Source organism: Cygnus atratus, chromosome 1 (genome assembly GCF_013377495.2).
Source record: "Cygnus atratus isolate AKBS03 ecotype Queensland, Australia chromosome 1, CAtr_DNAZoo_HiC_assembly, whole genome shotgun sequence".
Classification (NCBI taxonomy): domain Eukaryota; kingdom Metazoa; phylum Chordata; class Aves; order Anseriformes; family Anatidae; genus Cygnus; species Cygnus atratus.
Window position 1 is genome coordinate 158,795,947 of NC_066362.1, and position 12,491 is coordinate 158,808,437.

The window sequence follows — 12,491 nt, forward strand, 5'->3', positions numbered from 1 at the left end:
GGTTAAAGACTGGGCTAGATGATCTTTGAGGTCTTTTCCAACCTAAAAGAGTCTATAATTCTATGAAAATAGATTAAAAGACTAATTAAAGTTGAAAAGAGTTTCTGAAGATCATCTAGGACTGGCTGATGAGTCTTGTTTCATCCTTTTAAGGAAATCTCCATCTATTTTCTTTTCTTGATCATGTGGTCTATTTCAGTATGTGACATCATCTGTATTGGTTTGCCTTTTGATTGTTATCTGTAAACTCTCAACTTGCTTGTTATCCATGACAAACTAAAGCTGCATGCATCTGAGGTAGTCATTTGATTTAGAGTGCAACACCTGGCTGGACAGCCCGGCCCAGAGAGTGGTGGTGAACGGAGTGAAATTCAGTTGGCGACTGGTCACAAGTCGTGTTCCCCAGGGGTCAGTGTTGGGGCCCATCCCCTTTAATATCTTTATTGATGATTTGGATTAAGTGATTGAATGCACCCTTAGTAAGTTTGCAGATGACACCAAGTTGGGAGGAAGTGTCGATCTGCTGGAGGGTAGGAACGCCATGCAGAGAGACCTGGACAGGATGGGTCACTGGGAAGAGGCCAATGGGATGAGGTTCAACATGGCTAAGTGCTGGGTCCTGCACTTTGGCCACAACAACCCCATGCAGTGCTACAGGCCTGGGGAAGAGTGGCTGGAAAGCTGTGCAGAGGAAAAGGGATCTGGGGGTGCTGATTGATGCTCGCCTGAACATGAGCCAGCAGTGTGCTCAGGTGGCCAAGAAGGACAACGGCATCCTGGCTTGTATAGGAATAGTGTAGCCAGCGGGACCAAGGAGGTGATCATCCCCTTGTACTCTGCTCTGGTGAGGCTGCACCTCGAGTACTGCATTCAGTTTTGGGCTCCTCACTACAAGAAGGACATCGAGGCCCTGGAGCATGTCCAGAGAAGGGCTAGGAAACTCGTGAAGGGTCTGGAACACAAGTCCTGTGAGGAGCGGCTGAAGGAACTGGGGTTCGATAGTGTGGAGAAGAGGAGGCTCAGGAGAGACGTTATTGCTCTCTACAACTACCTGAAAGAAAGTTTTGGGGAGCTTCTTCTCTCAGATAACTAGTGGGAATGACTAGAGGGAATGACCTCAAGTTGATCTAGGGGAGGTTTAGGTTGGAAATTAGGAGACACTTCTTCTCAGAAAGAGGGGTTAGACATTGGAATGGGTTGCCCAGGGAGGTGGTGGAGTCACCATCCCTGGGGGTGTTCAAGGAAAGGTTGGACGTGGTGCTTAGGGACATGGTTTAGTGGGTGACATTGATAGTAGGGTGGTGGTTGGACCAGATGATCTTGGACATCTTTTCCAACACTAATGATTCTATGATTCTACCTCTTCCTCTCCACATACATGGCTGGTCCTTCCTAAATAACCTGTATCTATACACCACAGCCAGGTGAACTTTCCCGTATCTGTGTGATCCCATTGATACCAAAACAGTGAAATTGCCCATGTGTTTCAGATTTTTTCTCTGTTTCCTATGCCGTATATGCTAATGTACAAACAGACGAAACAAGCATCTGTCTGGACTGTTTTTGCAGTAGAAATAAGTGAGTCACCTCACTCAGATTGTTCTGTGGATGGTACCATGCTGCATCAGCTGTAGTTAATGTCTCCCTTGATTATCGTTTTTTCTCTTAACCTGTTACCAGACCACTGCACTTACTCTGTTGGTGTATATTTGAAGGCTGAGAAGAATACTTCTTTTGTGGTTAGAAGTCACAGATTTTCAGCCTTTTCTGACTTGGGTGTCTCTCTATCTATTGCTCTTTCAGGTGTTGCTTGTAGTGATTCCTCATTCCATGAAATGTAGGTTCTCCTGCTCCACCTCCCTGATTCCTTGTTGTCAGCTTGCCTTCTGCCACAGTTGTTTCACCTGGAAGCTCCGTTCCAACATCTCCCATTGGTAAGTCTTCCATCACCCTCAATCCCTTCCACACTTTGACATGCACTAGACAACCCCTGCAGCGTGAGATTTCCATTGTTACATCCTTCCTCTATTAGCCAGCCAAGGTTTCCAATATACCAGGGGCTATTACTCCAGATATTGCCAGGGAAGACATGCTGTGATGTGCGACTGCTATTATTGCACAGATTAGCAGTCCAGCATGTCTCAGGTAGTGTTTCTAGGGTACCCTCCAAGCAAACTGCCCAAACACCTAATCCTGTTTCCAGGCCTCCTCAGCATTGTGACCAACGCTTAGGTACGCCACAGCAGTATGGTTCAAACTCCACAGTTGAATAAGAAGTTGAATTGGATTTCTGAGGCACCCTAATCAGGAATTAGTGTGCCCCTTCATCACGTACCTTTAGCACATAGCTATACAAATAGCTGTTCACATAAAGCATTTTCTTTTTCTGTTGTGTTTGATTTTAGATAAAATTACTAATGACATTTTTGGACTGCTTAAAATACACAACTTTGAGCATTCACTCTTCTAGAATTTTTTTTATTTTTTTTCAATGTAGTTTGAAGAGACATTGTGTTTGTGTAAAATCAGCATTGTGGAACAGAGAAGAGCATTAAAATTCAAAGGCAAATGTAGAAATGGCATTGTTCATGACCCTTTCATGTTCATTTTCTGTAAAAATTTACAAGGTCATGTTGTGTAAGCATAACATTTTGTAAAAAAGCAATTTGTTTGCTTCAGTGTTTTAATATTTATTTGGGAAAAAAAAAAAAAGCTTCTTTTGTAGCTACATCCACTGACATTGTGCAAGACAGTCACTTAGCAAAAGAAATGGAAGGTGACTTAAGTGATCAAACAATACCAAAGTTATATAATTTTTCCCAAACAGCAGAAAAATAAATAAATAAATATTTATGAAAAACACAGAATCATTGACATTGGAAGAGACTTCTGGTGGTCATCTAGTTCAACTCCACAGCACAAAGCAGGTTTAACTTGAGCAGGTTTCTCAGGGTTGTGTCCAATCAGATTCTGAATATCTCTGAAGACATAAAATTCACAGCCTTTCTGAGCAATTTCATCCAGTGTCTGGTGACCTTGACCATAAAACCTTAAATATATTTATATTTATAATATATAAATATTTGAAATGAAATTTCCTGTATTTCAATTTGTGCCTGGCACAGTCTGCAATTTAGAAGGGTCTGGCTCCATCTTCTTTATTTCTCCCTCCATCAGGTACTTATACACAATTGTATCAACTACTCCCAGTCTTGCATGATCTGCAGATTTGCTCAAGGTGCAATCTGACCTATCATTGAGGTCATTACCAAAGACCCTACTGTTGACACTTCGAGTGACCCCAGTCACACCACTAGTGATTGGCCACCAGCTGGACTTGTTGCTGCTGACAACGGCCCTTTGATTCCAGAAGTTCAGCACATTTTCAGTTTGTCTGTCTACTTAGTCAGTATTTCATCAATTTGTCAATGAGGGTGTTACAGGAGACAGTGCCAAAAGCCTTGCTAACATCAAAATAAACAGTATCCACTTCTCATCTCTCTTCACCATTCGCCTCACCAACCAAGCTAGTCTTTCTTCATGATAGAAGGTTCTCAAGTTCATTAAGTGTTATTTATTTCCCCTTCATGAATACATGCTGATTTCTCCTGATCACATTCTTATCCTTAAAGTGTTTGAACAAGATTTCTAGGATTATTTCCTTCATCATATTCCCAGGGATCAAAGTGAAGCTGAGCAGCCTGTAGATTCCTGTATCCTCCTTCTTGCCCTTCTTGAAGACAGGAGTGACATTTGCTTTCTTCCAGTCCTCAGAAACCTGTCCAGATTGCTATAACCTTCCAAAGATAGTTGAGAATGGTCTTGTGGTGATGTTGGCCAGCTACCTCAGAACTCAGCTCCCATAGACTTGTGTCTACCCACTTTCTCTGTTTCCTATCCTTCTCAACCTCTATTGATGGAAAGTCTTCCTTGCTCCAGACTTTCCCATTGGACTCTGAGGTCTAGGATTCCTGAATACTGGTCTTTCCAGTAAATACCAATGTGAAGAAATCATAAAGTACCTCAGCCTTTTACGTGACCTTTGTCACCAAGAGTCCTGCCCCATTTAGCAGCAGGTCAATGTTTTCCTGAGTGTTCCTTTTGCTTCTAATATATATACGTAAACTGTTCTTCTTGCCCTGTGCATTCCTTGCCAAACTCTCACTCAGGTGGGCTTTGGTTTCCCTGAAGCCATACCCACCCACTTAGACACTGTCTCTCTATATCCTCCTGAGTGATCTAAATCTCTGTTGACATCCTCTATGCTTCTTTTTTGTGTCCAAATCTTGTCAGGAGTAAAATCCATGCAGGCCTCCTGACAACTTCGCTTGACTTTCTCTAACAGAGATTACCCTACAACCCATGGAGATGACCATGATAAGGCAGGTTGACCCCTGCAGCCAATGGAAGACCCTTAAGAAGGAACAAGCTTCTGGCAGAAACTGTGGCTCAATGGAGAGGAATAAATACTGTAGCAGATTTTCTGGCAGAAACTATGTCTCATGAGGAACCCATACTGGATAGCCTGTTCCTGAAAGACTGTACTCTGTAGAAAGGACCCATACTTGAACAACTCATAAAGGACTGTATCCTGTGGGAGGGACTGCACATTGGAACAAGGGAAGATCATGTGGAGGCAGGAGCAGCAGAAACAAAATGTTATGAACTAACTGCAAACCTGTTACCTATTTCCCCTGTGCTGCTTGATGGGGAAAAGAGGTAGAAAAGTTGAGACTGAAGGATTGAAGTTGAGCCTGGGAAAAAGGGGTGGAGAAGGTGGTTTTAACTTTGTTGTCATTTCTTGCTATCCTACTCTATTATTAATTGGCATTAACTGTTTTTATCTCAGCCCATGAGTTCTTTCATCTTACTTTCTCCCCTTGTCCTGCTGAAAAGAGGGAGTGAGAGAGCAGCTTGATGGGTTCCTGACAGCCAGCCAAACACAGGAACTTTTCAAGAAATTATATTCAAATTGATAATCTAATCATAGAACCATAGAATGGCCTGGGTTGGAAGGGACCTTAAAGATCATCTAGTTCCAACCCACCGGCAGTAACCATTAGTAATCAAAACCTAATCAAAGTATTAATTGATACTGCTGACAGAAAACTCGTAAGAGTGTTGTTCAATTAGATACTGTTGTTCAGTTAGATACTACAGATACATATAATGTAGATGTTAACAGGTAGACACAGAAAGGACTGTGTTAATATACCAGGAAGATGTCTATATATCTTGATATTTTAGTTATTGGAGAAACAGACCTTGAATCAAGTGTCCACACACAAACACCTGGCACCATTTGAGACATTTTGAAATATTTTGCAGTTTCCAGCTGTGTTGGGAAAAAAAAAAAATCAATACACCTTACGTATCTATTAGTTCTGTACGAAGGTGTAAAATACACTTAAATGGACAGCTTAATCAAACATTCCCTTTGGCCAGATGGTGAAGATCTATAAGGATGATCAGAAAATTAAAAATGCTTTATATATTGTTGTGGTTTAGCCCGGCTGGCAGCTAAACACCACACAGCCGTTCACTCACCCTCCCCCCTCCCTCTCTGGGATGGGGGAGAGAAACGGGAAAGTGAAGCCTGTGAGTTGAGATAAAGACAGTTTATTAAGACAGGAAAATAATGATAACAATAATAATAATAATAATGATAATAGTATTAATAATAATAATGTGTACAAAACAAGTGATGCACAATGCAATTGCTCACCACCTGTTGACCGATGCCCAGCCTATCCCCGAGCAGCTGGCCCCCCACCCCGGCTAGCCACCCCTATATATTGTTCAGTATGACGTCAGATGGTATGGAATACCCCTTTGGCCAGTTTGGGTCAGCTGTCCTGGGTCTATCCCCTCCCAGCTCCTGCTGCATCCCTAGCCTGCTCGCTAGCAGGACTGAGCGAGAAGCTGAAAAGTCCTTGGCTTGGTGTAAGCACTGCTCTACAGCAATTAAAACATCAGCATGTTATCAGCACTCTTCTCATCCCAATCCAAAACATAACACCCTGCCAGCTACTAGGAGGAAAATTAACTCTGTCCTAGCTGAAACCAGGACAGATATCCACCCCTTATTCCATACCATTTATGTCATGCTCAGGTTACACTCTTTCCAATACCTTCTAATTAATCACCATTTTCATCGATGATATATAGCAACCATGGTAGTGATGACATACAGTGTTATATGATAATTAACATACTACAATTCAACTCATGGGCTATTCTCACCCAGTATTAGGTACCCTTGAGGTACACACCGAACCTCCCCATTCTTTTGCATTACCCACCAAGTGCATCCAGGTCCCTGAGAAAAAGCAATCCCACGAATCGGTTTGCCTTTTCCTGAGGCAGGAGTAGCCCAGACTGTCTTACCCAGCATGTTTCTTACGTGCACTACAGGAACTTTATCCCCTTCTACAGTGCGTAACAGGTTTGATTGGGCAGGTCCAGCTCGGTTGGCAGATCCTCTAGTATTGACTAACCAGGTGGCCTTTGCCAAATGTGTATCCCAATTTTTGAATGTCCCAGCACCCATTGCTTTCAGTGTAGTCTTTAACAGTCCATTGTATCGTTCAACTTTCCCGGAGGCTGGTGCATGATAGGGGATGTGATACACCCACTCAATACCATGTTCTTTGGCCCAAGTGTCTATAAGGTTGTTTCGGAAATGAGTCCCATTGTCTGACTCAATTCTTTCTGGGGTGCCATGTCGCCATAGGACTTGCTTTTCAAGGCCCAGGATAGTGTTCCGGGCGGTGGCATGGGGCACAGGATATGTTTCCAGCCATCCGGTGGTTGCTTCCACCATTGTAAGTACGTGGCGCTTGCCGTTGCGGGTTTGAGGGAGTGTGATGTAATCAATCTGCCAGGCCTCTCCATATTTGTATTTCAGCCATTGTCCTCCATACCAAAGAGGCTTTGACCGTTTGGCTTGCTTGATTGCAGCACATGTTTTACAATCATGAATAACCTGTGCTATAGTGTCTATGGTCAGGTCGACCCCTCGATCACGAGCCCATCTGTATGTTGCATCTCTACCTTGATGGCCTGAGGTGTCATGGGCCCATCGGGCTATAAATAATTCACATTTATGTTGCCAGTCCTGGTACACCTGATCCATTTCAATCTTAGCAGCCTGATCCACCTGCTGGTTGTTTTGATGTTCTTCAGTAGCCTGATTCTTGGGCACATGAGCATCTACATGGCGTACCTTTACAACCAGGTTCTCTACCCGGGCAGCAATATCTTGCCACAATGCAGCAGCCCAGATGGGTTTGCCCCGGCGTTCCCAGTTGTTCTGCTTCCATTGCTGTAACCACCCCCACAGGGCATTTGCTACCATCCATGAATCAGTATAGAGATAGAGAACTGGCCACTTTTCTCGTTCAGCAATATCTAAGGCCAGCTGAACGGCTTTCGCTTCTGCAAACTGACTCGATTCACCTTCTCCCTCAGCAGCTTCTGCAACTCGTCGTGTAGGACTCCATACAGCAGCTTTCCATCTCCGATGCTTTCCCACCATACGACAGGACCCATCAGTGAACAGGGCGTATTTCTTCTCATTTTCTGGTAGCTTGTTGTACAGTGGGGCTTCTTCAGCACGGACCACCTCCTCCTCTGATGATATCCCAAAGTACTTGCCTTCTGGCCAGTCCATAATCACTTCCAGGATTCCTGGGTGACTGGGGTTTCCTATTCGAGCCCGTTGAGTAATCAGTGCAACCCACTTGCTCCATGTAGCATCAGTTGCATGATGTACAGAGGGGACCCTTCCTTTGAACATCCAACCCAGTACCGGCAGTCAGGGTGCCAGGAGGAGCTGCGCTTCAGTACCGACCACTTCCGAAGCAGATCGAACTCCCTCATATGCTGCCAATATCTCCTTTTCGGTTGGAGTATAGCGGGCCTCAGATCCTCTGTATCCCCGACTCCAAAACCCCAGGGGTCGACCTCGAGTTTCCCCAGGTTCTTTCTGCCAGAGGCTCCAGGTGGGACCATTCTCCCCGGCTGCGGTGTAGAGCACATTCTTTACATCTGGTCCTGTTCGGACTGGCCCAAGGGCTACTGCATGAACTATTTCCTGCTTAATTTGTTCAAAGGCTTGTCGTTGCTCAGGGCCCCATTCAAAAGCATTCTTCTTACGGGTTACTTGGTAGAGCGGGTTTACAATCAGACTGTAATTTGGAATATGCATTCTCCAAACCCCCACGACACCTAGGAAAGTTTGTGTTTCCTTTTTGCTAGTTGGTGGAGGCATAGCTGTTATTTTGTTGATCACATCCATTGGGATTTGACGACGTCCATCTTGCCATTTTATTCCTAAAAACTGGATCTCTCGTGCAGGTCCTTTAACTTTATTTTGTTTTATGGCAAAACCGGCCTTCAGAAGGATTTGGACTATTTTCTTCCCTTTCTTGAAAACTTCCTCTGCAGTGTCACCCCACACAATGATGTCATCGATGTACTGCAGGTGTTCAGGAGCCTCCCCCTGCTCCAGCGCAGACTGGATCAGTCCATGGCAAATGGTAGGGCTATGTTTCCACCCCTGGGGCAGCCGATTCCAAGTATATTGGATCCCCTCCAAGTGAAAGCAAACTGTGGCCTGCACTCTGCTGCTAGAGGGATGGAGAAAAATGCATTAGCGATATCAATTGTGGCATACCACTTGGCTGCCTTTGATTCCAGTTCATACTGGAGTTCTAGCAAGTCCGGCACTGCAGCACTCAGTGGTGGCGTGACTTCGTTCAGGCCACAATAGTCCACTGTTAGTCTCCACTCACCATTAGACTTTCGCACTGGCCATATGGGACTATTAAAAGGTCAATGGGTCTTGCTGATCACTCCTTGGCTCTCCAGTTGACGAATTAGCTCATGGATGGGAATCAGGGAGTCTCGGTTGGTGCGATATTGCTGCCGGTGCACAGTTGTGGTAGCGATTGGCACTTGCTGTTCTTCAACCCTCAGCAGCCCCACAACAGAAGGGTCCTCTGAGAGACCGGGCAAGGTAGACAACTGTTTAATGTCCTCTGTCTCTAAGGCAGCTATGCCAAAAGCCCAGCGGAACCCTTTTGGGTCCTTGAAATATCCTCTTCTAAGATAGTCTATGCCAAGGATGCACGGAGCATCCGGGCCAGTCACAATACGGTGCTTTTGCCACTCATTTCCGGTTACACTCACTTCAGCCTCCAATACAGTTAACTGCTGGGATCCCCCTGTCATGCCATAAATACAGATGGGCTCTGGCCCTTTACAGCTTGATGGCATTAGAGTACATTGTGCACCGGTGTCTACTAGAGCCTTATACTTCTGTGCGTCAGACGTGCCAGGCCATCGAATCCACACAGTCCAATAAACTCGATTGTCCCTTTCCTCCCCCTGGCTGGAGGCAGGGCCCCTCTAGTCCTGGTCAGAATCTTCGTTTCTGTGTTTAAAGGACTGCCTGCTAGAAGTTGGAGCAGCAAACTTTCCAGAGAACCCCTTTCTCCCGATTGTTTTCTTTTGCAACTCACGTACCCGTGCCTCTAGGGTCGCAGTAGATTTCCCATCCCATTTTCTCATGTCCTCTCCATGGTCACGTAGGTAAAACCACAGGGTGGCACGGGGTGTGTACCCACCATATTGTCTTCTTTGCACGGATGAACGTTTACCCCTAATAGCTGAGACACTGGTTTGTACAGGTGGGGAAGAAAATAAACTCTCTTTAAGTTGGTGGACCTCTTCAGAAAGTTTCTCCAAAGTATTCTCTTTTAGTTGGTGGACACTGGTTCGTTCAGGTGGGGGGGGGGGAAGATAAATTCTCTTTAAGTTGGTGGAACTCTTCAGAGAGTTTCTCCACAGCCAAGACGCAGGCCTGTAGGGAAGAGGAGAGACTTTCTTCGTACTGCCGGAGTTGTTTAGCCACTTCATCCACTGTGGGTTCCTTGTCCTCTTTCCAGGTTATTATTGCCAATGAGCTGGCATATGATGATGGTGCACTCCGTATAAACTTCCGCCACATGGATCGTGTACACTGGACTTCATCTGGATCTGTGGATATTTGTGCGTCATCTAGGTCCTTATAAATTACTTCCCGTACAGCTAATTCCCTCAGGTACTGAATTCCCTTCTCCATGGTGGTCCACTTGCCTGGTAGACATACAAGTTCTTCCTTGAAGGGATACCTTTCCTTCACAGCTGACAGGAGACGCCTCCAGAAGCTGTGAGATCATGCTCCATCTCCAATTGCTTTGTCAATGCCTGCGTCTCTAACAAGGGATCCCAACCGCTTGGCTTCCCTGCCCTCTAATTCCACCCCATTGGCTCCAGTGTCCCAGCACCGGAGCAGCCAGGTGACAAGCTGCTCACCTATACAGCGACCAAAATCTTTTCGCACATCTCGTAGCTCACGCTGGTATAGGGTTCGGGTAGTTACTGTTGATTTTCTGACATCCTCATCCTCATCTTCATCCTCCTGCACATTTGATGGCCCAGCCTCATCTTCTCTATACCTAGACCTAGCAGAAGACTGTCTGCGTTCTAAACGACCTGAGTCTCTATACCATTTTTTCACCTTTTCTACAGGGGCAACTTGCACTGCTACAGCTCGTTTCTCTGACCCAGCCACAGGGTCTGCCACAGGGGTTGGAATACCCTCTGCAGGGACAACTTGCACTGCTACAGTTCGTTTCTCTGACCCAGCCATAGGAGTGGGAGCGGCTGCAGGAGCTGGAGCAGCTGCAGGGGCTGGAGTGGCTGCGGGAGCTGGAGCTGGAACGGCTGCGGGAGCTGGAACTGGAACGGCTGCAGGAGCTGGAACTGGAACAGCTGCAGGAGCTGGAGCGGCTGCGGGAGCTGGAGCGGCTGCAGGGTCTGTCACTAGGTTGATAGTAGCATCAATTGCAGCTCGATAGGCACAAGCCAGATCCCAGCACGCGACAGTGATTTGTGTCACTTTGGAACTGCCAGAGTCATGACACCTTTTTTTCAAGCATTCTACCAGTTTTTTAGGATTTTGCAGTTGTTCAGGGGTGAACGTCCGAAACACTGGAGGTGCCCACTGCTCTAGAAACCTGCCCATATCCTCCCACACTCCCTGCCACTCGCAACTATCCCGCCTCAAGACAGATCTCCGGATGAGATTCCTAAGTAGTTGTTTAACCTTAAACGAAACCTGAAGCGCATTCAGGAGACATAACAACAAGAACATGCTGGTCTGAGTATCCCAAGGATATTCAACATCTTGGAGAGCTACCGTAACTAGCTCGGGGGATAAGAGGGTGGTGAAGGAGGAAGGGAGAGTGAACAGGTAGGAGAAAATATCTTCCCCTGTCCCCTCCACAGATTGGCTCCCTGACGAAAAAAGGCAATAGGTGTAATTGCTAATAGTTTCTGAGATATGGTTTCCAAAGTATGGAGTCGACGACAGTGCTGAGTACAAATACCAGGTTAGAGTCATGACCAGAAATCTCATCATTTCATAAGCCATCGTTACACCGCACAGTACCATAACAATCTTAAACCAGGGCCCGGAAAGGATAAACAGCGCGACAGGGAGCACATACAGAAAGTAACGTGCTATAAAACTCAATTTGGGAAACAGGCACAGCAGACTTGAGATTAAGGCAATCAACATTGTGACTAGCAACTATTAAGCAGGTCGAATACTTATACCAATTTTAGTTTAACACACTCTGGTCAAATCTGTTGTTATCTCAACCCTTCGGGCCGCACGTTGGGCGCCAAAAGGACTGTTGTGGTTTAGCCCGGCTGGCAGCTAAACACCACACAGCCGTTCGCTCACCCTGAGCGAGTGAGTTGAGATAAAGACAGTTTATTAAGACAGGAAAATAACAATAATAATAATAATAATAATAATAATAATAATAATAATAATAATAGTATTAATAATAATAATGTGTACAAAACAAGTGATGCACAATGCAATTGCTCACCACCCGTTGACCGATGCCCAGCCTATCCCTGAGCAGCCGGCCCCCCACCCCCCCCCTGGCTAGCCACCCCGTATATTGTTCAGCATGACGTCAGGTGGTATGGAATACCCCTTTGGCCAGTTTGGGTCAGCTGTCCTGGGTCTGTCCCCTCCCAGCTCCTGCTGCATCCCTAGCCTGCTCGCTGGCAGGACTGAGCAAGAAGCTGAAAAGTCCTTGGCTTGGTGTGAGCACTGCTCTGCAACAATTAAAACATCAGCATGTTATCAGCACTCTTCTCATCCTAATCCAAAACATAGTACCCTACCGGCTACTAGGAGGAAAATTAACTCTGTCCTAACTGAAACCAGGACAATATGCAATATTTAAAGAAGTTGACTAGCCTAATGCGTATGCACACACATTCAACAAGACAGTCTCTTCAAATACAGTTATCTATTTTAGTGTATATGTTAATATATTAAGTACCACTACACAGAAATCTTTCCATGTCAAATTTGTGGGTGTGTGTATATACATATATGTATACACAGTGTAAACACACACACA